This window comes from Equus caballus, chromosome 29 (genome assembly GCF_041296265.1).
Source record: "Equus caballus isolate H_3958 breed thoroughbred chromosome 29, TB-T2T, whole genome shotgun sequence".
Classification (NCBI taxonomy): domain Eukaryota; kingdom Metazoa; phylum Chordata; class Mammalia; order Perissodactyla; family Equidae; genus Equus; species Equus caballus.
In genome coordinates, this window is record NC_091712.1 from 18,329,647 (window position 1) to 18,357,062 (window position 27,416).

The 27,416-nt window shown below is 52.5% G+C and overlaps 1 long non-coding RNA gene across 1 annotated transcript; it reads right to left on the reverse strand.

Moving 5' to 3' along the window:
- Window positions 1–322: 322 nt before the first annotated feature.
- Window positions 323–4,126, reverse strand: LOC111771200 (uncharacterized). Its single transcript, XR_002804887.2, has 2 exons — window positions 3,930–4,126; window positions 323–1,207 (listed from the first exon to the last, which is right to left on the reverse strand). It is a non-coding gene; the product is annotated as an uncharacterized lncRNA (long non-coding RNA).
- Between the last annotated feature and the right edge of the window lie 23,290 nt (window positions 4,127–27,416).

The following is a 27,416-nucleotide window of genomic DNA, read 5'->3' on the forward strand; positions in this document are numbered from 1 at the left end:
CTCTGCAGTGACCGCTTCCTCACTTCTGCCTCTCCACCCGATGATGAGTCCCAGGAGGGTGGGGGGCTGGCTGTCTTTTTTACTATTATCCCAAAAGCCTACAACAGTGCCTGGCATACGCAGTGTTTCCCAATGGAGTCAGAGAAGGAATGTGATTCAGCCTTAAAGCCATATTCTCATGGAATCCATACGGCAAAATGCTCACGATACAATACAAAACGAGAAAAAGTCTACGAAACTATATATAGAGAGAGCATGACAATATTATACACAAATATAAATGTAAAAACCCAGATGAAAGGCGCTAAATTGTCAGCAGTGGTTATTCCCCGCCATTTTTATTTTTTCTTTATATATGCATGTATTTTCCAGACATTTTACAATAAATATCCATTTCTTTTATAATTGTGAAAACAGTGGACAAAATAGATGGATACAGCAGAGGATCCAGGATTTGTGCAATGATCCATAATTTGAGTCCAGGGTCTGGATGCTGGAGGCAGCCTGTGAAATACCCACAATGGGGTATCCATTGATACCCCATCTGTTGATTCCAGCAGTCATTTCCACACAGCTTGGCACGATCACCGGAGATTCCTCTATGTAATGGGCTCCTTTCTTTCTTGTGGGGCCCCATTAGGCCGAGTACAGCGGAGATGACAGGTGGTGGTTTCAGAAAGATAACATAAAATTTTTTTTCTTCCTAACAGAAAAATTCAGGGTAAATAAGTCTTTGTTTCCTTAAGTCACCATACTTGCACATTCAGGGTTGTGTCGCAGAGGCTCTTACAGGAAGACCTGTTTCTATGTGTCCACGATGGCATCTTCTACTGTTCGCAGTATCTGTGAAAGGTGCCAGTGTGACAGCCCCAACAGTGGGGCCACCAGACCACCACTAGGCCAGACCTCCCCAGGTTTGGGAATCCATGTGGGCCCAGGGAACCAGCACATGGACCCTTGAGTCCATGGAACTTGGGACAGGGTTCCAGTCTTGATCTGGACTCTGGATTTCTTCTATTGCCTGATTTCTCAGGGCCTCAATTTTCCCTTCAGTCAAATCGCAACGTTGACGCACCTCTCAGAGACAGCTTTAAGGAGTAGTGAAATTTACAGCACTGCCAGTGGGGTTGTGTCTTTCTGCCCACAGGTCTCTCTTAGGCAGATCACCAAATGAGGAACAGAGCGGGAACAAGCAGGGATGTTCAGCCTGGAGAAGAGTAGAAAAAGCAGAGGATAGTGGAACATAAAAGTTGTCACACGTACCAAGGACAGATTTGTTCCGCGTGGGTCCCCAGGGTGGAATTGGAGCCAATAGCAGAAGTTCTAGAAAGTCAGATGTCTGCTTCACTTAAAAAAAGAAGCTTCTAAGGACAAGAAGTAATCCAAAGGGCTGCCTTGCAAGGCAGTGCTGAGCCCCGTGCTGTGAATATTTCAGTGGGGCTGACTGGCCAGGGGGCAGTTTGGGTAGAGAAGATTCTTGCCTTAAGTCCGAGACCACACAGGTACCCTCCAACATTCCTTCTGACTCCGAGAACCTATGTTTCTGCCAGTTTTTGCTTTCGGAATTGCTTGAAAATAATTTCTAATTCCTCCCAACACCATTTCATCTAGGCCGCGCCAGAGTGCAATTGTCAGGCGGTCTCCCTCCGTGCTCACGGCCAATGGTGGAAATTTGTCTTGTCTGTGGCTGGCTATCTCCTTATTACAGGAAATGCTCACAATGAGTCCTGCCTTCCCTGAGTAAAAGTCAGGACTCAAATTCCCAGCCTCCTGTGCAGGAAGGATGAAGACTGGACCTTCAAATACTCCTATTCAAGATTTGAATGTGGAAGTGAAAAACCTGAAGAGAAAAAAGGGGGCCAGGGGTTTCCGCCTAGTGCCTCAACACTTTCTTCAAAGTGTTTTAGGTGATGGCAGTGACATCCGGCTTTGAGGGTGGCAGGTGTTTCCCAGACACTGCAAGGCAAGCCCTGGGGCTGGCAGTTTCCTCAGTGACAGCAGAGGTGGCATGTGCAATCAAGAAGATTTCTGGCATTTAGTGTCTCTGGGTGCAGAGACCATTAATGTCTACTCACTGCATTTGTGGCTGTGTTTGGAGTGTGCTCCTGGAAGTTCAGCCTCAGCTCTCACTCCCACCTGCCCGTGAGTCTGTGTGCTTCCTAATGTTGCCTAAGAAAATGGCTAGATGCTCACCAGACCCATTTTCTCTGGGTCCTTGGACACACAGAGCTAGAATGCCTTGCCCAGCCTCCCTTGTGCTTGGGCGTGGCCACATTACTGTGTTCTAACTAATGGAATGTGGGCAGAAGTGACAGACTTTCATGCTTGGTCCCTAAAACCTCTGGGACAATCTTCCATGCCCTTATCTCTCAGCAGGGTATAGAGGATACAGCGGAAGACGACAAAAATCCCTAGACGATGGTGGAGCCGCTAGAAGAAAGGAGTCTGCGTCCTTGAATCCCCACACTGGACTGTGACCGTGACCAAGAAACAAGCCTCTTATGGTTTTAAGCCACTTTGATTTGGGGGTTGTTATAGGGTTAGCCCATTCTGACTAATACACTTAATAAACCCATTTTCTGCTGAGCTGGCCAGAGTAGATTTTATTTTTTACGACTAAGAGCTCTGAGCGTTTCCCTCCCCGACTTGATCCGCCGTCAGGAGGTCTGCCTTGCTGATGAGACTCGTAGCCTCTGTGCGCTCAGAACAGGCAGCGCGGGGCTTGCCTGGACCTCTCCGCCAGCGCAGCACAGGGGAGCGAGGCAGCGCCCCGCCCGGCAAGCACCCTCCCCGCTCAGGACCAGGCCACAGAACCACAGAAGTCTCTCCGAGGGAGAGTCGGCCTCTCCTCTGCGGTCAGGGCAGGGCCTGTGGTCCTCCTGGCGCCCTGCTAGGAGCTGAGGGCACTCAGGCTTGTTCCTCCTGATGCTCCCGCACTCCGCGTGGGGAACCCTGCCGCTCTACCTTGTTAGAGGGTGAAGGCGGCTGAGTCAGCACCCAGAGAGCTGTGGCCGAGGAAACTACTTCGCGCCCAGCTGAAAGCAGGCGTCGGGGTTGCACAGCAGGGTTACGCAGCCGACACCCTGCGGCACGTCTAGCCTGCTGACCCAGTGAGCCCGGTACCCACCAAGCGAGCCGAGGCAGCCAGGCTCTACCAATGACTGACCCTCCCCTCACAGCTGATTGGCTAAGGCCTGGGCACGTGATCCGAGCTGGGCCAATCCCATGTTCTGCGCCTAAAATGTGGAACCGCAGTTTCAGGCGCGGCTGCCCCGAGGCCAGGCCGTCCGTTGAACCCAGCAGACGGAAACCGATCGTCGCTGTGTGGGACGGTCTTCTAGGCCCCGCAGACTGAGAAGTAGGCCGGGAGGAAGCCAGCTGGCTAACAAAAATAAAGCAGCAGAAACAGAGAAGACAAGGGAAGAGAAGGAGGAAGGGCGAACTTGCTGAGCCTGCCTGCATCCCAGGCTGTGGGCCCACGAGTGAACCCTCTATCCATAAACTAACTTTCCTCTAGTTTACTCAAGCTCGTTCACGTGAGTTTGTAAAATCTAAAACTGAAGGGTCTTAACTGATACAGTAAGAAGCAGACAATGTTACCCCACAGATTGCCACCTCGTGGAAACCAGGCACCTCCTGGCTTGTCACGAACTGAGAAACCTAAATATACTCAGAGCTAGGAAAAACACGGCGCTGGCTAGGTCTCCCGGGACTTATCTCTAAGTGGAAAGGACATGACCTTTTCTCCAGTCCAACAGCCTCCTGTCAGAGCAGAGCAAACGCAGAGCCTAGAGAGGTGGGTTGACTTCCCCACGCTCCCACCAGCAGCCAGGTCGGGGCCAGAACCCTGGTCCCCCAGCCTCCCAGCGGCAAGGCCCAGTAAAACCCCAAACTTGAAATCCCCCTTAGAAGGAGCACCCTTTTCCCACCTGCGGCCGCAGAACGCAGGGGCCGGGCGGAGGTATCAGAATAAGCAAGCACGTGTTGCTAGGCTGGCGACAAATGACGCGGCTAATTCCCCTCGTCCCCCGGTCCCCGCGCCGCGGGGTCGCCGCGCTCCCTGCGCACATGTGCGCGCCCGGGGCCGCGGGAGCAGCTGCGGAGGCCGGGCGCCCGGGCGGGGGATGGGGCCAGCGCCCCCGCCCAGCGCGGCGGGGAGGGCCCGCCAGCCGGCCTTTCAGAGCTAATTAGCCTTCATGAATATGGATGCCCCCGCCGACTGAATACGGTTGAGAGGTCACAACCCGACCCCGCGAGGCGCGTAGGAAGAAAAGACTCCTGTTCCCAGCCCGTCGCTCGTTGAAAGCCTGAGCCGCCCGCGCAGCGCCGAGGGTGTGATCGCCGCCGCCCCATTTCTCCGGCAGGAGCAGCATTGAGGGGCGCCCTCCCCGGCCCAGGCCCCGACTAGCTGTCGCTAATGACCCGCAGGTCTGTGCAGGCGGCCCAGCGTCCGTCCCGCTGAAATGTCGCTGTAATGCTCTTGCACTGGGAATTCATTCTGAAGCTTCCTTTTTCCATGATGGTTTTCATTTCCTGTCACTGAGAGCTGGAAGCATTTATGGAATATCACATGGTTTTCGTTTACACAGGAAATCAGCTGCAGTTGTGAGAAGATACCGACTTAGATTTTTGTTTGTTTTTTAAATCCTCCTCCCCTCCAAAAAGATTGAGAGAGAGAGAGAGAGAGAGAAAAAAGACCAGCTTGCAGCATTTTGTTTTGAAATAGTTTCCCCCTTTTGATCCAAAGTCACCGTTCTCCGAAGTGATCTGTGGTTGTACAGAAAGCAGCTGCTCATTTCGGACACGTGGTCATCACTGCACGTGAAGAAAGCCGGGCACCAAGCAGAGCAAGGAGCGACCCAGAGGGGCGGGCCGGCGAGGGGCGCACAGCTGCGCCGGCAGCCCCGCCTCGGGGCCGGGCCCGCGGGGGAGGCCGAGACACCGCCCCCAGAGCGCCTCCGGGGCTCGGCGCCCACCGCCCCGAAAGACAGCGCTTCCTGCGCGGTTAACCTACTAGGACCACTCTGCGTGAACCTGAAAAGAGCAGTGTCCTGCCCCGCACCCCCTTCTACCCTCAATGGCCCCCGTGTAAGTCCACTCTTGACCCAGCCCCAACCCAGCACCCCAGGAATCAGAATCGCAGGGCTTTCTAACAGAGGTTGAGAATGATGTGGAAGAATTTGCGATTTGTTCTTTAAGCTCGGCCCTCCGGTTACCGCTCAGTGACAAACTCCTGACTAGAAGCCCCACAAAGACAGCGCTCTCTCTTACCCTCTCTCCTTCCCCCGTGTGGTTCTAGCTGCTTCTCACCCTCCACCCACGTCTCAGGGCCACCTGGTCGTCCCTGGGCAAGAGCGCCACCTTGTGGCCAGAATCCCTCTCCGAGCCTTTCCTCTACCCCTTTTCCGGGTTCCTGAACAATCCCTGAGACTGTCTTTAAAGATCCAGCGTGCCCAGAATGGATGGACTCAGGGCTACAGAAGAGCCCCCATCAAGGGTTGAAATGGCTCCTACCTCCTTTCTTCGTGTCCCTGAATGAGCTGAAAGCACAGGAGACAAGAGCTCTCCTTTCATGTCATCCACTATTCCACAATAACAGACCAATTCTTGTGATTTAAGGCTGAGCCCCCAGTTAAATGGCCTTGAAGAGATATAATTTAAGGACCTATTTTACGGTGAACCAGTTTATTACATTTTCCCAAGGGTAAGTGGGCTCCTAGAGAGGGGAAAAGGCAAAGAGGCAGGAGGCCCACCCTGAGGTCCAGGAGGGGCAAGAGCCAGCACTGTGGCCACCCTTGAGGGCAGGGGGCCATCCGGGGGGTGGACTAGGAGGTGGTGAGGTGGTGGCTCTGGGAAGCAGGGTGGGGACAGAGTCCTGTACACATTACAGGGGTGGGAGGGAGCCCTCAAAGAACATCGAGTCCCCAATGGGCCCCCGGAACCCAGGTGTCCCTCCAGGGTGGCTGTGTCCCCGGAAGCTGAGACCCACTTAATGGAGACTCTCTGGCAGTCTCCCCACGACCATGGTCTTCTGCCTCCCTCCCCCAGCCCATAAAACCAACAGTCCTCTGTGGGAACACCAGCCCCGCGTTTTTATGGGCTGTCTGCTGGCGGCTATGGGACAGTGGGGACAGAGGCTCATTGCCGCAGGCCTTTCACTCTCCAAATGTTCAGCTGTGTAACGTGACCTGTCCTCTGAAACCAAATATTTGCAAGGACACCCAGAAGCCACCTGGCTACCAAATCTCTTGATGCCGGGGGTGGGGGACGGGGGGCGGGGGTGGGTGAGGTCAGGTGTGCCGTGAAAATCCGACCTGGGAATCTTTCTCAGCTTCCGAGGAGTCAGCAGGCCAAGCCCCCTGCCATTATGCCGGGAAGCCTGGCCTCCCGGCTGTCACAGGCGGCCCCCACTGGGATGTGCCACCCAACTCTCAGGGGAGCCCTGAGCCGAATGAAAGGAACCCCGTTCATTTCCGCAGCAGGCAGCTCTGGTCGCTATCTGAGGCCCTACACTCTCCCTCCCTCCGGGCACCGGCGTGGACCTCACGTTGCTGACGACCTGACTCTGAGTCAGCGTGCGCTGCTCTGAGGGTCCTCAGCTCCACGACCAGCCCTGCGCTGCCGAGCTCGTGGAGAGCAGAACATTCCACGCGGAAGGCACTACTTTGGTCCATTTTGAGATGCACCTTCTTGCTTTCTCTTTCTCTCTTCTACCCAGCACTCCTCTTTTTTCTCCTCTCTCTGGAAGTATGGAGTTTATTGGTCTCTGGGGACTGGGGGTATGGTCACAAACTTAATTGCTGTAAGACCCAACCCCTGCCTGGCTGATTCGGTCTTAGGGTGGTTCCTGGTGAATCACGAGGACTCTCGAGTGGCACACCCCCTCTCTGCTCCCGGCTCTTCCTGCTCCTCTTGGCCTCACCGTCTGGAATACAGGAGGACTTTCTGACGGAGGGAGAAGTTTTGAGAGGAGAAATCAGATGCAGGAGAGCCTCTCTCTCTCTCCCAACCCCTTAGGCTTCTGAGAAGTCTCACCCAGGCCTCACCCCCAGCTGCTGCCTGTCCTAGGGGAAGCCTTCCCTGAGGGCGAGCCCCCCACTCCGCGCAACGCCTGCGCTTACCGTTTTACCAGCCTGGACTCAATTTTCAGTAGATCGACTGCATTTACAAAAAAAAAAAAAAAAAAAAACCACCCACACGCACACACAAAAACCAACCTTCTGGTAACATGCCAGAATGAGATATATAATGATGCTGTTTAGCAGCAACTGTGTCATTCAGTGTTGTTGACAGTAAAATAAATTAACATAATAAACATAATTTGCTCAAAAACGGCTAAGGAAAAGCAGATGGTTAGCACATTTCAGCGGGACCTGTTGGTCCAAGTTTGCACGGATGTTTAGACGTGGTGCTGCCTGCAACAGATGCTCGCCTGGGTCCCCACGTGACGGGCACAGGGGGACTCCGCGACAGCCTTGGGGGGAGCGCTGGGACCCGAGCCTGGGGGCATCCGGTCCAGGGCCCATCCCTGGAAGAAGGGGCACACGGCGGCCGCGCATCGGGGTCCCAGCCAGGGCTGGCGCCTCCCCGCCTCGGAGCCCGCGGTCCCCATTAGCATTCACAGCCCGTCCCGGCCCAGCGCCCATCCTTTGTGCGCCTGGAACAGGCGCGCTTTCTTCAGGGAGAGGATGGCGCCGAAGCGCTCCGGCTCCTGCCTACGCACTTCCTCGGGGTTTCAGGGGCTGTGGGTCTCCGCTGGGCGCTCAGAGTGGGTGCCCCATGGCACCCAAAAGAGAAGAAAAATTATTTTTGCAGAAGGAGGCAGCCCTGGCTCTCCAGTGCCTGGGAAGCAGAGGACTGGGGGAGGGGCGCGGCGGCTCCTTCCTCCCCAGGTTGGAGGGAATGAGAGCTGGACCTTCAGGTCCAGGTAGCCCGGACCTGCTCCCTTCTCCAGCTTTTTTTATGAATGGGCATGTCAAGCCTGTCACTAAAAGGGGACCCCTTACCAGCGTTCAGATGGGCCCAAGAAGCTCCTGGAAGTGGCTGCACTGCCTGGGCACTTCTGTACACAAAATCCGGGCTTGATTCTGGAGACTGGAAACGGCTCAGATGTGATTTCTGACAGGACAGAGTTTAGAACCCGAGAGCAGCAGTGTATGAGATCCCCAGGAAGGGGCTCTGTTGCAGGACAGTTGGCGTGCCCCCTGGGCCACAGCCCAGCTGTGTAAGGCCGCACAGTGACCCTGGCGGAGGCCTCTCCTCATTTTCCTAGCAGTGTTGTTGTGAAGACTGGATATAATGACTATTACGGCCTGCTTAGCACCAGGCCCCGCCTATGCTACATGCCCTCCAAATGGCGGCCATTGTTAATCCTGACTGCAATCTTAGATAGTTTCATGGAAAGGCAGCATTTCCCCTGGGTCCAGAGGATAAGCAGGACCTCATCCAAGTGGCTAATGGGCCCCTCAAATAGAGTATGGCCAAGACTTATCTGTCCCCAGATTTGCTCCTCAGCAGCTCCTGACTGATCTGCTCCATCCCAGCTCCCACGGGCCCTCCTCCACCCACAGCCCCAAAGCAGACTGTGCTGCTCCTCTGCTCAAAACCCACTCTGTCAGGCCGGGTTCTCTGGGAAGAAAAGGCAAGATGGAATTATAAACGAAACAGGTTTACTAGGGGAAACCTGTGAAGGATAAGGGGGCGAGGGAGCAGAAGGCAGGGAGAGCCTGCAGACCAGGATGCAGGTCTGACACCTGCAAAGGGAGAGGGGGAAGGAAGACCGGGTAGGAAGAGCCTTAGATGTGGTGCAGCTCTAGAAAGCCTGTGCCAGCCCTGCAGGGAGCTCCATGTTGGAGTCCCAGCTCTTGTGCCCCTGTAGTGATCAGACATGGGGCAGTGTGGCCTCCAGTCAAATGCTGGGTGGATCTTGAGGGCACTGCGGGTGGAAGCTGTCAGGTGACTGCTCTCCTCCCAGGAGGTTCTCTCCTGAAGGGAGAGTGGGGCAGTGTGCCCCCATGCTGCAGCAGTCACCAGTGGGTCCCCTTTCACCTGGAACAGTATGCCCTGCCTCTCCAAGCTCCTGACTACCTTGTCACGCTTGTCTGCCCCTGCCCCCCACCCCCTCCACCACCTCCAGACACTGTGCTCCAGTCCCCGCATCCCCAGACAAGCCAAGCTTCTCCCACTGTTAGGGCCTTTAGGATTGTCCAGAACGCTGACCTCTTCTTCCTCCTGTGCTAGATTCCTCCTGCAGTTCAGACCTCACTTCAAACATCAGCAAGGCCTTCTCTGGACCATCCACTCTAAAGCAGCTGCACCCCACCCTGCCCCTCCCACCACTCTCCTCCATAGCATCTTATTCCGGTCTTGCATAGCCCTCATCGCTGCGTTCTTCTTGTTGTTGCTTATGTGTGTACATACTCAGTGTCACTTCTTGCAATCGGGGCCTTCTCTGACCTGTTTACCACTGTGTTTCTAGAACACTGCTTGGCACACAGTAGGCACATACAGGATGCTGGCAGGAATGCAAGACCTGGAAGAGCTGAGAGCACTGGAATTCAATAGCTGAGTGTTCTGGGCAAGGCTCTGCCCACTTCTCAGAACAAAAAGAATTAGGTGCTGACTGTTCATGGGCCTCAACTCTGCTCTCCTGGGCACCTGAGACAAGTCTAATAGGAAAATTCAATAGAGAAAGTGCTCTGAAAAGCCGGGGCACCACACATATTGAAAGTGTTTATTCCTTATCTAAACCTTTTAGGGCTTTTAGCATAACAACCACTGTGATGTGCTAACATGCTAATGAAGGACAGATCAGAAACTCTTTCCCCAACATCTCCTCTGTCTGAGTAGTTTTAAAAAATCCTTCAGCATAAAAGCCCTGCTTTTGTTGTCTAGCCCAGGAGACTGGCTCCACTGTTGGCAATTTAGTTGTTACCAGCAGACATGATTCTAGAACATTCCAGTAATTTGCTCTGTGACCTTGGGCACTTTTCAAGCATAATTCTTAGGTTATTTTGTGGAAGCAGTGGGAGAGTATATCTATATAAAGTTCTCCTTGCTGACATGTATAAACAAATGTTTCCAAATGATACTTATATACCAAAAACAAGCAAAACGTCCCCCTAGAACCACACCCAATAACAACCTTAAAAACCCTGAAATTTCCAATTATCCCAAATCCTCTTGACTAGCAGAACACAGTCCTCTCAGTACTGTATGTACCGTGCTAGAAGATCATCCCACAACTATTACAAAAATCTCAATCGGCCGTGGCAGCTGCTGCACAGATGTTCTGCATAGCGACTAGAGCATTGTTGAGTATCAATAAACACTATCTCCGAGACAGAAAACGTGAGCACGGAGCTACACATGGCGATGACGAGAGCCACGCAGGCCATTTGCAAGGAAATGGAATAAGACGCGGGACTGGAGGCAGCCTCCCCTCCCCACATGGAATGCCCAATTTCAGAGCAACTGTGATTTAGGTGTTGAGTGTTGGCAGGCCCCGGGCTTGGGTCTCTGTGCCAAATGGCCAGTTTGCTCCTCGAGATGGATGCCTGAAGTTTGTGCTAAACCTGAACACCCCAATTTGTGGTTCTCCAGCCCTGGGTCCACCCTTTGGCATCTGCCTAGCAGATGTCTTGAGAGATTTAACTCTGTGCGTGCTGATTTCTGAAGCTGCCCAGGTTGTGCTCAGCTGCAGGCAATGTGGGCTGGCCACAGCCAGTTTAAAGGAAATAACTCCCAAATAGATACCATCCCTCCAGGACACCCCGCTAGTGTCTTCCTGCTCTCCTTTCTGCCAGAACACACCCTCTGTAGAGATGACAAACTGCCACACTGACCCTCAGAGCTCACCAGTTTCTCTGAAGGGAGATGACACCAGCAGGAGGGGTTGAAGCCAGTGCTGTGTGTCTGGGCGCCCCTGGATTTGAGCCTGGGGGGGACCTAAGAGATGGGCTAGCCTAGCCCTCATTTTGCAGATATGGAAACCAGTGCCAAAGTAGTGACATGACTGCCAGAGATGCCATGGCTGGTGGAAGCAGCCAGAACTGGACCCCTGGCCAGTTTGATGTCTGATGCCAACTGCCACTTCCGTTTAGTCCTTCTTTGGTTGTGCCTTGTCTTTTAAGCGTGAATCATTGTGGGATGATTAGTACCTCCTCAGTTAAAGGGACACCCTCCAATCAATATCTGACATTAAAAAACAAAGTCAACAGAAGGCAGTACCTTAGCCCTATGGACCTGAGTTAAAAGGTTCCCAACCCTGTCATACAGGAAGGACACAGGAGGAGGACATGAGGTTCTAGACCAGACAAAATCCAGTGACATTGTCCCTAGAAAATAGGAGTCTAGGGGTCTCCATATGGCTCTAAAAGAGCTAAGATTCCAGAAAGTCTTCCTCAAGTCTATTCCAGTCTCCTCCAGGGTAAGCTGAGTTGCTGCGTGAGTCCGAGTGTCATGTGATGGCTCTGAATGTTGGGGGCAGGTCCAGAGTGGGCTCTCTCAAGGACTTTGCATCAGGCATGATCTGAGTCAGGAACAGCCTCCGCAGGCCACCTGGAAAAGGCTTCCTTGAGCCTATGCTGGTCCAGACTGGGGTGACATGCAGGCTCCCGGATCTGATACACTATGACTTGCCCCTGGCTCTGCACCAGCCTACGGTGGCCGGGGACTCATAATCCTGTCTCCCTCGAGGCCCCACAAACAGCAGCGTCTCGCTCTCAATACTCTTCTCCGTGATAACTCTCTGCCTGTCTTCTGAGGGGCATCCAGTGGCACCAGCCCTCTCAGGGCTCTGCAGCTGAGCATTTGCCGAAATGCTGACATACAACTTCCAGAAAAGAAAGAATCTGAGAACTCTCTGACCAGTGAGATTCTGTAAGTTTCTCCATTAAGTTTCATTCTTGCTATTTGAAAAGAAAATTGCTTTCCAAAGTGCCCTGTGGTGACTGTGGGAGTCAGGGCCTGGTCTGGAGCGAAACCTTCAAATATTGGCCACTGTCCCTCTGCCCTGGCAAGCCAGCTTTAATGAACGAGAGCCGAGCAGCGCCAGCGAATCGAGGCCTACAGAGCAGCTAGTGAGAGGTGAGAAGAATGGACACCTGCATGATGACAGCTTTCCGTCTTCTCATTGGTGATGGCCTCAGGGTGAGGTGGGGCTTGGGCCCCCATCACCATGGTGGTCGATGCTAAGACTCATGGGAGGCAGGTCTGAGAGCATCTGTCATCATTAGGCCAACATTTGTTGAGTATCCGCGACGTGCCAGGCACCGTGTGGGGTGCTGGGGCCACAAGAACTGGAAGCAAGATCCCATCCCCGCCTTTGGCACATGCCAGAGGGAAGCTGTTTCTCATCCACGAGAAGACGCCCTGGTGCAGGGGAAGTGTGGTATGCTTCGTGAAGGGCATCCTGGGGAGAGAGCCACTTGGATAAGCCTCAGCAGGGGTGGCGGGGCTGTTGGTGGTCCTCTCAGGACTGTTCCTCCTCTGGACCACTCAGGTAAGTCTGGGGACAGAGGTGCCAGCCTGGCTCCTTGCCGCTCCGCTGTTTGCCCAGATTCCCAAGTGTGTGGTGCCCGGCTGCTTTTCTACAGGAGGGCGGCCAGGCCCACCTATGCCAAGGGGAGGCGTGCCTTGAGGGCGCAGGATCTTCAGGTGTATCGGGTTAGATGGAGCTGAGTTATTAGTGAGATCCGGGGCTGAGGCTGGGCCTAAACAGAGATCTGGGTTTGGTTCCGGGCAAGGACGGGCTCAGGCCAGAATCTTCCTCTCCCAGCTCCTACTTCCTGCTCTTGGAAGGCAGGCGGGTGCTGCAGCTGCCCACCTGGACCCAGGCGGTCTCGTGGCCAGGAGCTGCGGAGCCCAGCCTTGGCCAGGTCTCCGGACGCCTCTCAGTGCGGGTCCTAAAAGCAGCTGAGTGAACGCTTCCCAACACACGCATTTCCTCAGCCTTGTGGACTAATAAATACCATTTAAAAATAATTAGAAGTGATGGATACTTAATGTCAGAAATAGCCCTTGCCAAACAACTCATTGAGTGTAATCTCCCCGGGTGCCAGTTCTCCTCGTGGTTAGACTTAGGTCTCAGGAAAAGCAGTGCTGAGTTTAGCCCAAGTTTCCAGTGAGAATCCTCGCTGTCGTCGGCTGCCTTCCCGATTCCCAGGCCCTCTGATGTCCCAGCAGAGTCCATCCTGGTTCTCTGCGGCTGGGACTGCAGGGCATTGGGTGGGGACACCTTGGGTTTTCCTCTCAGGGGACCACAGGCAAAGCCGACACTCTCATTTCTGTGCTAACGTCCTCGCTGATCCTTGTTCTTGGTTGTCAGGCAAAGTGCTGGAGGAACAAAAATCCAAGCAACCAGGACGTCTTCCCTATGCCTTGGCGTCAGTCCGTGGGTCCAGTGGGCGCTGAGGTTCCCCTGGGCCACGGTCAGCCCAGCAGCCTGGGCCCTGTCCTCTGGGTTCACAGCAGACAGTGAGTTCTCCGAGGTAGGCTTGCACCAGCGAGTGTCTAGTGAATGAGGGAAAGAGATCTGGGGATGGTGAGCCACATGTGCCAGGGTCCAGAAACAGGTGGCTTGGTGCCCTGCATTTTCTTCCTCCTCTTTCCATTTTGGCCAGTGGTGGGTTCTGCTGGTGCCAGATGCATGGCCTCCTGGGAGCAAAGACCCCAAGAGCTGTGGTGCAGACCCCCCACCCTTCAGTGACTCAGTCTAGCTGGAGAGTTGAGATGTGTGCCCATGAGGGGAATAACAATAACCCAAGTCTCCATCGACAGTGGAATGTGATGTCAAGTGAAGGGTCTGGACAGCAATTCCTACAAAAGTCCAAGAGAGGGAGCAGGCCTTCTGTGATCCTGGAAATCCTTCACCGAGGAAGGCAGATATGAGGTCTGTCCTAAAAACATGGTAGAATTTGGAAGAAGGTGTGTATGTTGGGGGAGGACAGCAAGCATGAAGGCCCATGGGCGGGACAGCATAGGAGACGGGGAAGAGTGGGTTCATGGGCCAGTGGGATGTGGAGGGAAGGGGGCTGATAAGGCTGGAGAGGGGGTCAGGGCCAAGCTGTGCAGGCCTTGAATGCTCGACTTTAATGGGACAGAACATTCCTTTGGAAGGAAGTGATGAGACCAGAGTGGAGTCCGGGCTCTCACAATGGAAGGGACTGTAGGGTCGCTACACCAGCCGCGTAGGTGGTGCTTCAGGAAACTCTGGCTATGGGGGGCAGGAGGGATGGTTGGGGCCGGAATGGTCTCCTCCATCTTAAACTCAGAACTACCAGAGGATAGACACTGGACCCCAGACTCCTGTCAGGTATTAGGCCGCAAGTGACAGAAATGCGCAAAATAACAGTGACGAGAACAGTTCTCTTCTCTCACATTCTAAAAATTCCAGGTAGACAGTTTCTGGGTTATAAGGTGTTCCATGGCATCAGGGATCTGGACTGCTTCTAGCTTGTTCATCTGCAGTGCATACCTTTTATTTCCAGCAACTGCTCAAAGTCCAACTCCAGCCTTCACATTGTCAGTCCAGGTGACAGGAAGGAGGAACGGGTGAAGGTGGCCAAAGATGGCCATTCATTCCTTGATAATTCTCCACTGAGAAGTGGGGACCATGTCCCTTCCCCTTGAATCTGTGACTACTTTGTCCACTGGAAGATGACAGGAGTGATGTTAATGTGTTGGTTTCCAAACCCAAGTCTTAAGAGAGTGGCAGCTTCCATTCTCCCTGGAAACATCCTCCCTGGAAGCCTTGAGCTGCCATGTGACACACCTAACCATCCTAACTGCCGTGCTGGAGAGGCCATGTGTAAGGATTACACCTGCCACCTCCACCAAAGTGCCAGCTATGCGACAAAGCCATACTGGCTCTTGTGGACCAGCTCGCCCACCAGCTGAGCTGGTCCACAAGTGACTCAGTAGAGGAAAAAACATAACACCCAGTGAGCTCTATCCAAGTTTTGGATCCACAAAATTGTGAAAAATAATAAAAACCATTGTTATTTTAAACCACCAAGTTTTGGGATAATTTGCTATGCAGCAATAGATAACCAGGACAAAATTTGGTAGCTGGAAGGGAGTTGCTGCCATAACAAAAACCTAACACATGGCCTTGGCTTTGGGATGAAGCCTGGGGCAAAAGCTGGGAAGACCTTGAGAAGATTGTTAATGATACTGGAAGGACCTCAAAGAGATTGTTGATGAAAGCCTGGAGAACAGTGAGGAAAATGTTATTGGAGGCTGGACAGAGAGTTTGGCGGCATTGTTGCCTGTGGTAACATGGAAAACAGAAAGGTACCCAATGAACTTTTGGGTCTGGCAGGGGAGACTCCAGGCAGAAGATGAAAGGTACCACTGGCTCCTTCCAGCCGCCAGAGATAAACTATGAGAAGAGAGAGATGGGCTAAGGAAGGCACTATTAAGGTGCAGAGCAGAGCTCAGAGGAAATAGAAGGGGGTCAGGACTTTCTGGGTGTGACAATGAAACTGTGTCTCTTTTCCGTTGTCTCCCAGCAAAAGTCTCTCACACTGAGAAATGGCTTCAGGACAAAGATCAGATCCAGGGCACTCTGTACAGCAGGGCCACAGGGTGATGGTCCCAAAGTAAGACTTCTAGTAAGACCATAGAAAGATTTAAGGATATGCCTAGTAGGGCTTCTAAGAGTATTAAAGGCATGCCTTGTAGACTTTCTCAGACAACAGAGCTTTCAAGAATTTTGAGGGCATTGCCCACAACAGCTCCTGACTCAGAGCCACTGGGAACCTCTCCCCAAGAGCAGGACTTGGCTCCAGTCAGAGAACTGGAGATGTGTGCTCGCTGGATTTCCAAATTGCCATGGACCAGTCGCTGATACAGGCTTCTTCGCCTCCCCCTTTTCGAATGGAGGGTGTTAAATGGGGTTTTCCTATCCTGATGGGGCCACATGTGGAGGCCACGGCATTCTTTCTCTAGTCCACAGGTCTTCAGAAGAAGAGGAACCAGACTTGAGGAGCTGCTCTTGAGGAAACCAGACAGACCTGGACCTGCTTTAGGAAATGAGATACTGGACCTTGAGCCTGAGCCTGAAGCTGTAGTGGCAAGAGATTTTGGGGGTCTTTGGATTTTGTGTGTGGAATTAATGGAAATAATTTGTGTCGGAGGGTGGTCTGTGGTGAATTAAATGTAGCAGCAAGTTCTTTGATGCCCACCCACCATTCTCTGGGTTTAGATCACAAACTAGCTGGATTTGAGGGTTTTTCATTTGAGGCGACTTTATAGTCTAGTTTAAATGCAAATAAAAACATTGGAGGTTAATCGTTGGGGTGTCAGCGCTTCAGTTCCTGAAAACCCTGGCTGAACCCTGAGGGATGTCAAACCAACAACAGTGTATGGGGGGACTGAGAGAGAGAGAGAGAGAACAACCAAAGAGAAGCGTGACCAGCTCCAGGGCTGCAGCCAAGCTCCCAGCTTTCCGTTGGGGCTATGGAGCGTGCCCCTTGTGGGGAAGGTGACACAATCTAATGGACTCTGATGTGACCCTCCTGGAAGGTCACACGTGGAAGGGCAGAGGCTTCGGTGTAAGAACTGTGTGAGGGCAGCAGGTTGCCGAGGAGCCGGGGGTGAGGTGGAGCTCCCGTGACAGGCTGTGAGAAACGACTTAGAAAAAGTGGTTTTCCAGCTCTCCAGGGGCAAGCCCCTGAGCTCTTTCCCAGGGGAGGTCACATGTCCACAGAAGCAGGAAGCACAACGTGCAGGTGAGCCCAGGGACAGGGAGGCCCTGCCACAAGCCCCTGGGGGAACAGCTTCCCTCACTCTGCACACTCTCCGATGTTTTTCTTATAGCTCTATGACCACATCCAATTTCATCTCCTCAACTGCCCTTCTGAAGGCACGTTTACCTGTCTCCCAAGAAACAGTTTAGAAATGACGATGAAACCAAGCCTTTAAGGTGAGGGCCCAGGTGAATTCCACTGTGCAGCAGGATGAGTGTCTGCAGGACAGACGCCCCAAAGGCTTCTCTGCCCCCCTCCCAGAAGGTCCCTCTCTCTGCTCCACACCTGCCAGAAACTCTGTTTATGTTTTTTACGCTCTTAAGTAACTGACTAAATAGATTATATTGCACCCAATCATAATTGCCTCGAGTGAAACAATAAAAGTTTTACTGCTCTTCTGCAGTTTAGTTATAAAGAAAGTAAAGCAAAGTGTGCCAATTTAAGAGCCTGGGACTAAGCTTCCTTTGGGGACAAAAGCTGGAGGTGTCAGACACCCAGTTGCTAGTCAACGCTGTGCTTCCCATTGTGGAAATGTGACAGCTGAGAACTGAGGCAAGCACGACTAGCTCAGAGGGAGAACGAGAAGGCCAAGGCTGCTCCTGGTCGTTGGAAGGTTGGGGGTGCCGAAGAATTGGCACGGACGTCCAGTCCTTATTTTTTCCTAAATGAGCAAATGCTCTGCTATAGAAATGTCAAGCATTTTCCAGATGACGTTCCAGGTAGAGTCAGTCAACTCGCATTTCTGAGAAAGCACTTAAAACCAAACTTCAGGAGCAGACGTCAGCATTTTGGACCCTCCGGACATTATTAAAGGTGCAGGCGGCAGCTGGGTAGGAGCTGGCACCAGCCAGGAGGTAACACGCCTCACCGTGCCCTAAAGCAACCATCAGGGTGACGCGGGAGGCCTGAGAAAGATGGGCATACAGTTGAAAACACATTTTGAGTCCAAATTAGGTGTGAGCTCCTATTAGAAGAGGGAACACATGATCCCAGGCTGCTGGTCAGGATCCCCTGTGATGGGACCCCGACACCTCCCCTCGCTGGGCCGGAGTGCCTGCTCCTGCGGCTCACCCTTAAGTTGGTGTCCCCCGCCTTCTGGTGGTGCCCAGGGAACCTGGCCCACTCTCTCGGGACCACTGGGCTGCTGGAGCAAAGCCACGCGGGCCACCCAGCGTGTCTGCGCATGCTCCCACCGCCCCGCCTCTGGGGCTGCGCTGTCCCCAACCACGCCCAAGGCGTCCGCCCCATCTCAAAAACTGCAGATCTTGTTTCAGGAAGCAACGTGGCCTCTCCCCTAATGGTAGGGGTGGGAGCACAAAAGCCGCCACAGGCCGTTCCTTTGCCAACAAAAAGGCTGAAGTTCGGTCCTCCCAGGTTCCATTTCAAAGAAGCCTAAAAAAACCCCTCATTTCGCCTAAGTGCTGCCTTCACAGGGTGAAAATGGAGACTTTTATTTGTCTCTGCCCGCTGCTTTCTCCACCCCACCTGCTTCTGAGGTGGTCTAATGGGTAAATTACTCATGTCCTGCTAATCAGTTCCAGGGCCTGGGACAGGAAAGCGAAGGAGGCCAGCGACCGCAGGGCGGGCGGAGGGCTGTGCTCCGCGCCTCCTCCCGGGGCCGTGGACTTGGCGCGCCCTGCTTCCAGGGAGGCCCCGGCCTCCAGCCCAGCGCCTTCCGGGGACTCTGCTCTGGGTCCAGCGGGGGCTCTTTTGGATGAGCTCTCCAAGAACAGCTTTCCTACTCCGGCCTCTTGAATTGGCCGTGGGGGTCCGACCTGGGGTAGGAGGAAGCTGTCCCTGCCTCCCCCATCAGCTCCTGAGAGGCAGCCAGGGCGACAGGGCCTTACACGACTCAGCTGGACTACAGTTTTAAAGGAATATTTGATTTATTAAACTTAGAAAATTTGAAAAGCCCAGTCTTTCTTAAGCTTTTAAGTTCAACTTTTGATAAACCTAGCATTCATTTTTAACTTACAATGATCCGATTTTGAGCTGTCATCTTACCCAGCTGGTCCATTTAAAAGCTTGGACGCCTTTGTGGATCTTCCGTAATGTTCTTAGCTTTCCCTGCAGTTCAGTCCAGGCAATTTTCCTCTCTGTCTCCCTTTCCATGCAAATACCCCGTCATCTTAGGGGAAAATATGACTTGAGAAATAGTGTTCAAATGTGAAGCTTCCTAAAGTGTAAATGTTGAGACTTGATTCTCCATTTTGCTATATGTGCTTGGACTATGTGGCTATGAATTTTGAGAGTCCAGAGCAAGGAGCCTCTTTTACCACCTAGACCAGAGCATTTCAGAAAGAGCCTCTGTCTGTGCCTCCTTCTCTCTGGAAGGCAGGTTCGGAACACGCGTGAGGTGGTACTGCACGCCCTCCCCTCAGAAGCCTGGTGCCCACATGGAGTACCTCCATCCTTGTCCATACCCAGCTGACCTGAGAACCCAGCTCCGTCCTTGGCTGCCCTGGCCTCACCCCAGGCCTGGGAGTAAGTGAGATGACTCACTCGCCTAGGGCACCCGTTCACCCCACCCCAGTCACCTACTTCCGAACTCACCTCCAGACCCCAGCTCAGATCTGCTATTCAGTATATTCAGTACCTGAATGTCATCAACACTTAGTCAATCTCAGAATTTCTCTAATGGCATATTGTTTTGTAAAACTTTTTCTACTGATGGGTACTTCCATGAGAAGTGATTTTTCAGGTATGTCTTGGAAGAAAAATTCATTGCTGCAAAATTAGAGAACCTTAAATATTTAAACACATATACCACGAATTTTCACAATAATAGATTACTAACAAAGTCTTTGGAGAGTTTTTAATGACTCCCCTTCCCATCTCGGCCCTGGACTGTAAGCAATGGTCATTAAGTTACCAGTTAAGGGCATCCTGGGTGGTGTACTCCAGTGTTCACGGGCCTGAGCCACAAAAATGACACAGGATTGGCCTTGAGCAGCCTCTGCCTGGCTTGTTGAAAACCAGTAGTTGTGTAACACGCTGACTAGGTAATTTGAAAGTCACCCTTTGGGATCTATATACTTTAATTTCAAGATCTTAATTCATGAGCAAGTTTATTCAATGAGGAACAGGCGTGGGGAATTGTGCAGAGCTACAGAAAATGTCTACCAGGCCAGTTACACCAAGTGTGGACCCGTAACAGCTCTGGTGCTGGGTGTGTCGTGTCTGTAAAGAGTGCCTATCATTTCTGTTTGATTTGTGTGTGCGTCAGGGAGCAGGAATTTCTGCTTTCATTCAGGTTGATTTATTTTTATTTTCCTTGGTAATTGTTAAAAAACAAAATAAAACCTCCTGTGAGCCTTTCGGAACTTCTGGAAAAGTCCCTTTGCTGAGGATCGCTGAATCTGAGAAGAGTTGGGAGCAGAGCTGGAAACCGCTTCTCCACAGCCCTTCTTGCCTGGGGTGTGTCTGGGTGCCCACGGCTCCCCAGGATGCCGTGAGCTGGCAGGAGGCTGTCCCTGGGCAGTCAGCAAAATAAACCAAACCAGATTGAGTTTGTGTTGGCAAGAGGCACAAGAAAACCTTGCTGATGGTATGAAAGGACGGCTACATCATAATGAGAATGAAATTCTCCTCCTCGCCTCTAATTACAAAGAAGAAAAAAATCACTGAAAAAAAAGGTATAAAGTATCTTAATGTAAGAGTCCAAAAGCCACCATCTTAAGCTTTGAAGGCCAAGTACTTTGAAGCAGTTTCCAATTTTAACTTCACTTCAGGGGGATTTAAAGTGGTCATGCTGAGGGTTCTGTTCCAGAAAGGTGTCCTGCCGTCCTGGATGGGGGTCATACTAGGGGGGAATCTCCTAGAAATGAGGGACAAACTCTATGGGAGTTGGCTTGATCAGGGTAGAAACTGCATCTTTAGGCTCCCTCTCCAGCTAACTGCCAGCATGTCCGTGGCTCTGGCACCATCCCCTTCATTAGTGACCGAGGACACCTAGTCACTCTTTCGGGCTCCAGTCCCAGTGCCTGCCAGACACTGACAGGACCACAGGGACTTGCAGACTCACTCTTCCCTACAGCTCTCTGGGTTTACTTGGGCCCTGGAAGGGATGAGAAGCCCATGGTGTGAGGACAGAGTGAGGACAATTGTGGCATCAAAGCTCCCAGACACTGGGCTTTGTGTGACCCCATAGGAGGCAAACTTTCCATCTCTTCAGAATTCCTATCTCTTGTGATTCTATATTAACTTAGTTGCTTTGCCTTCAGCTGGACCCTGAGGAGGCTGCAGGTGATGGAAGAAAGGACTTCCATGTACTGACAGGAGGAGGACTTGGGGGTCAATGAGGGTCATTTAGCGTTGGCGTGGGCCCCTTAGACAGGGAGGAGATCTTTAAATGGTCCCTTATGCATCTCATTTCAATGTCTATAACATCATCTTGACCACCCCAGCACACTTATCTTCTGAAGTCCCACTTAACTGTTGTCATTGCTACTCATGGTTCATTTTGTGTGTGTGTGTGTGTCTCCATCTGTATGAGGAAGATTGGCCCTGAGCTAACATCTGTGCCAATCTTCCTCTATTTTATGTGGGATGCCACCACAGTGTGGCTTGACGAGTGGTGCTGGGTCCATGCCTGGGATCCGAACCTGGGAACCCTGGGCCACAAAAGTGGAGGATGCAAACTTAACCACTATGCTACTGGGCCGGCCCATGTGATTCATTTCTGACACGGGAACTTGCCTTGTTTGGAGTCTATGTCAAATCTTCCTATGAGACCATGTCCTGCTCATCTTTGCCTCCGCCCACCAACTCCTCAGCCTCATAAGGCCTGGCACAGTCTCTCGCACTTTGAAAGTAAGTAACAAACATGTGCTGAATCGTTTACTCTTATTTATTTACACCCACCTTCTTCTAGAAAGCGTTTAAGGTGACTCATAAGATGTATAAAATACAGCGAAATGGAGTAAATTACTTTCTAACTAAATGAATTCCAGTGCTTTCCAGATCTGAGAACCTAAGAGTTGACACATATGAGATCCCTTCTACATAAAAATATACACAGACACAGTCCTGAAATATACACATAGAGAAGCAGTCCTGAGTACCACACTCGTGAGTCTAAAGAGAAGACCCATCACCTGGAGCCTCGCACTTGGTTATGTGGGGACTGATGGCCTTCTCCAGCTTCATACACGTCGATCTTTTTTACTCCCTGGAGTACACGGCACTTGAAAGGAGGTATGGTCAGCTATGTTTGTGTCCACCAAAGGGTGTCGTATAACTGGAGCCTCCGGGAGGTGTGGAATGGAACCTTTAGCCTGATTTGAACCCAGCCCTGGAGACAGCTGCCCAGAAAGACTACAGCCAATGATATGACACTTTCGTTACTCACCCCATGGTGGGGGCTAGTTGCTACAGGCCCTTAAGTCTTTTAAATGTTTGTAGCATTTAGTGGAATATCCAATTTCTGTACCAGCTAGAGGTCTGGATTTCAAACACAGAAATTGACCCTGGTCAGTTTCTACAGAAAAGGAATTCCGTGGGAAGATAAGAGGTAACTCACAGAATCTGTGGGAAGTATTGAGAAGCAGACTCTGGAAATGGCGGAAACAAGGGGGTTGGTAGCAAGGTCACTCTGTGAGGACTTGGTCCCATTGCTGCTGCTGACTTACCACCAGCAGATCCTTGCCCATGCCACCCTGGAGTCACAAAACTGCCATCACCACAGTAGTTTCTCAGATGGCTCAGTGTCTGTGCTGCACTCCCTCAAAAACTGAGCCCAGGGGTTTCAGTCCAGGCCTTGAGAAGCAAAGCTAGTGACTTGACCTTGTCTTCCTCTCCAGCTCTCCAGTTCCGTTATGAGCAGCCACCTCACGCTATAATCCTTGAATCCTTCATGCTGTGAACACCATTCTAGGCAGACCCGGTCCTGTCCTCCAAGCCCTGCCCTCGATGAGCACTTCATTTCAGATGACCTCAGGTAATAATTTAGCTAGCTGTTTTCCCACTGTGGTTCAGAATCCCACCTCTCAGCAATGGAATTAGCTCGGCCCTCAGCCAGAGAACAATCCGGGTTTTGCCTCATTTCCCTTGGAGTTGGTTATTGGCAACCCACTCACAGTTAGCAACGTCTCCCATGCTAGATTGTAAACTCCATGAGGGCAGGAACTTTACCCATCTTGTTCGTTAGTGTGGCGCCATTGGCTAGAACATTGCCAGCCAGGCAGCAACTATTTGATGAATGTGTTGAATAAATGAATGAATAAATGATTTCAATAGCACTCTGCATCACAGAGCTATGCTTAGGAAATTCTTTCCTGTAATTCTAAAATCCTCCATGAACAGCCAGGATCAGCCACCAAAGAGCCATGTATGGTTTTTCAGGAAGCGGTGGGATCCTGGGTGGGATCCTTGGTCCTCTCTTAAAGGCCAGAGAGTAACCACCCCCGGGTTGTAATCCTCAGGCCCGTCACTGTTTCAGATCCATGATGGGGCCAGGGATGGGTTTGATCATTTGGCTCATCCATGCTTCCTTGGGGTGGGGGCCCAGATCAGGGGCGTCTTCTTGCCGACAGCCCTCAGTGAAGCAGATTCAGGAATGGCTGGGGCCTGTGGGGCGGGTGGGAACTCTTAGAACTTCGTGCTAAGTTATGGCCTCTGAACGACTGACTGAGACCTCTGAGAGATTCAGGTTTGCGAGTATTTGAAATAGCGATTATTTGCAGGGCATTGCTTAGAAATTTTTATCGATAAATGACAGACTTAAGTGTTTTGTTGTGTCTTTGTTGAGTGATTATTTACAGGACATTGTTTAGAAATTGTCCAAACAAAATTCTCTCAGTTCTGAACATATTGTTTGTCTATGTACTAACGTTATAAATAGTGTTCACAGAAGTTTATTCATGAGTATCCAACTCTTTCCTTTCTGGGGACACTAGTGAGCCTAGCACTAGCCAAGGGAAAGTTATTATGTGTTAGTGCATCTCTGTAGAAAGCAACTTAATAGTGAAATGGATCACAGCCAAATTTGGAGAGTCTTAGAAGAGCGGACCTGAAAGAGACCTTTGAGATCATCCGCTCCAACTTCTTAATCTACGACGAAACTGAGGCCCAGAGAGAACAAGGGCTCTCGGACTGGAACTCAGACTTGCCTCTTCTTAGGAGAACTTGAAGACTGAGGCCAAAGAGATTGGGAAGTCAGTGGCGGGAACAGTATCCTGGAGCGCAGATGGGCCGCGGCACTTTCTAATGCTCCCTGCTTCCTCCTCCTCTGACTGGATGCCTACTTTCTCGATGGCTTGCTCCCACAAGGGGCCAATGCTGCCTAGCTCTGAGGAGCTGCACGAGGCTCTCTGCACTTGGCTGGGCCTTGGTGCAGAGTGAGCATCTGGCTGGGTCCCACCTGTTCTCCCTCCTGTTTCCCGGATGACCTGACGAAGGAGGAAGGAGTTCTTCCCTGGGAGTGGAGTGGGCGGGAAGCAGCCCGCGGCCAGAAGCTGCACAGCTGGGATCCATTCAGCGCAGCCTGGGCGGCAGCCCAGCCCAAAGTGGAAACTTGTTCTCCGTCAAATGGGCCAACTCCATCTGCCCCACACCTTCACACGAAAGCTTCTCCTGGTTTCTTTGGAAAGTAACTTTACCTAGCCCATCCAAGCTGAGGCGAGGAGTTGAAATTTTAGCATAGGCCCATTGGGAAGTAGGAACAAAAGTTAAACAGCTCGAGATATTATCCTTTTTGCCCATTTCAACACTGATTACATGGCCTCCAGCTGGAATGTGGAGCATGTACCACGGAGCACACACTGAAACAGCTGGAATTTATCAGTGGACCCCACGTTAACCCCTTGGTTCCAGGAGCTGGGATTTCCTGAACCCAAAGCACTAATTTTTGCACAGTTTTTACTTTTCCTCTCTGACTTTTAAGGAAGCAGGGAGCGTGTGTGGGCAGTGAGGCCAATTTGGGTAGCAGCCGATTGCTTCTCCGTTGGCCTCATGCAGTGACTTTAGGAGCTCAGAGAGAAAGGAGAATACTGTCAGAATGGCCCATTTGTTTATTGTTCCTAACAGGTCCGCTGAGGTCTCCACGTTCCTCTCCAGCATGTACCTTTGCCTCTGGCTCTTGGAATACAAAGCCCTAAATAACATTGACCCTCATCACCTGCCCCGTGAACTGATTAAACACAGTTGGTGATCTTGGACTGGAGAGGCGAAATGCTCACTCTCCCAGGAGGGACGCTATGAGGTCCCAAGAGAGCAGAGTTCCACCTTCATCTGGACCCAGCAGGAGGAGTGAGGCGAATCCGGGGTGCGTGGGCTGGGGGCGAGGGGGCAGAAGAAGCCAGAAAACAGCAGGCTGACTTCTTATGTTCTTTAGCGATTGGCCCAATGTTTCTCATGCCTGTTCTTCCGATGGCTGCATGGAGCTCACCCCCATGAGACTGTAAAAGGAAACTAAACTACAGCGAGATGGAAGGCAAATTCCCACCCAGGTGGTCTGTTTCCACCCCTGCTCATCAGCTACAGCACCCTCGTTCCCGGGGCCCCGGTGGGCGTGAGTGAGCACGGAGGCGAGAGCTCCTAACCCAGTGCCCGGCACGGTTTAGGATCCAGTCAACGGTAGTTCCTGCTGCCCGTTCAAGACATTTGCATCTTACTCTCAGGCAGAAATTTCCCTATGAAGATCACCACGAGCTACGTATGTGTCAGTCCACGGTCAAGGGGCTGGTGGGTCAGTAGCGCTGGTATTTTCCAATGAGCGGCAAATGTTCGGAACCCAGGGCCGGGTCTGCCCATATCGGGCACACGCTTACCCTCTTCTCCCTCTGCCGTCCTTTCCTAGACACCTCGACTCTGCCTGGGAGATCCCTGCCTCAGCCCAGATCAGAGGCCTCTGTTTGCAGTTAGCACATTGGCTGGGTGGAACTGCCCATAAGACCCTCCAAACATCCCTCCAAGGCCCAGGGGAGTTGAGTGAGGCACCCACGAATTGAGAGAAAATGGCAGAGGCCATGGTACTGGCCTTGTAGAGTAGGAGGGAGAGGATGGACAGGTCACTCTCTCACAATGCGTGGGGCCTCTTCTAAACTGTTGTCTGGGGTCCTAGGGTCTCAGTACCCACATGCTTGAGGGAGGGCAGCTGTCTGGAGACCAGGACTGAGGTGAATGCAGGGCACCCCCCCCCCCATCTTTTGGCTGCACACTGGGAAGAGAAAGGAGGGAGGGCAGCAGCGTTGGTACCACCAGCCAGGAGATGCCGAAGGAAGGACTCGGGGAGAAGGGGGGTTGCAGCCACTGCCCATGGGCCGGGGAGAGAGCCCTCCAGGTGATGTTCCCAATGCCGTGACATAAGGCACCCGGGTAACAGCCCTGTGCTGCCCTCCATTTTGGAAATGGTACCGTTTGTTGGAGCCGGGTGGTCTCATACCCCGTGAAATGCAAGTTCCCGCAGGAAGGATGCACTACCAAGACTTTATAGCCCACTCTCCTCCAGGACAGGAGCCCCTGGGCTTCCGACAGCAGGATGAAGGAAGGAACAAAGGGGAGATGGCTGCCATACTTTGTCTTATTTCAATTATGCCCTAGGCAGCCCAGAGAGCAAATGGCAAAGGGTCTTTAAAGACAGTAAATAAGAAAAGGACGCAAGGGTAACTGATAGTTTTCCCCTGAGACCTGCCTTCCATTTGCTTATAGGCACCCTCATGGACAGCCCAGATTTATGGAAAAGGCCAGGATGGCATATAAAGAGGTGGAGAAGCAGGTGGAAAATAGCAGCTCAGGCGGGCTCGGAAGGAGACGGACGCCCGGCCTCGCAGCTGCTGGAGGCTTTGCTTCCGAGCTGCAGGGAGGGGACCCTCACTACGGGAGGCCTGGAGACGACCAGGAGGTGCCCAGGAGGGCAGAGGCCACCCACAACACCCCATGCTGACAGAAGAAATAGCACCCCGCACCCCATTCTCGGCCCAGTGTGCTGCGGGGGGAGCCTGCCATGCTGTTCCGGGCATACTGGTCATTAGTAGAAAGGAGAGGTCGAGAATATTGAATTTCTGATTAGGCCCGCTACCCGGCGCTTATCAGCCCAGCTCCAGTTCCTCACGGGCCACAGATCATCTTTATGACTGGTGAAAAAAACCGTTATTATCTACACGATATACTTTTGCACAAAGGGCTGGGCCTGCAGAGGCTCCAGCGCCATCCTGAGGGGCAGGGGACGGTTGGCACACTGCTGTATGGTGCTCCCTGGTGGTTCCAGGGCCTCCTGGCAAAGCCAGATCTGGGAACCCTGTGAGAGCAGGAGGCCAGAGGGCTGGGCTTGGGGAGGCCCAGGGAGAGGGTGGGCTGAGGTGCTTTCCTGTGTGGTCTGTAACCGGCACTGAGCCTGCTCCCAGCCGTCAGGGCTCTGCCCACGCTCCCCATACCCACCAAGGAGGGTGCAGGCCCCCAGCCTGTTCCCGGAGGAGGGTACAAAGATCCTTGTGTGAATCACCCATTTCTGCAGTGGAGGCCAGGCCCTCCTCCCCGAGGGGTACGGGCCCTAAGGCTCCCTGCCTGTGCAGAGGCGGTCCCTCTCTGAGCTGAGTTGGGGTGATAAGGGGCTGCTTGGCTGTGTGGTAAGTGGATGGGCAGGCACCTTCCTAAACAGGGTCCATCACAGAGTTTTCTTGTCCTGCTGTCCCTCTGGGCATCGTCTCTAGACCTAAGGGCAGTGGG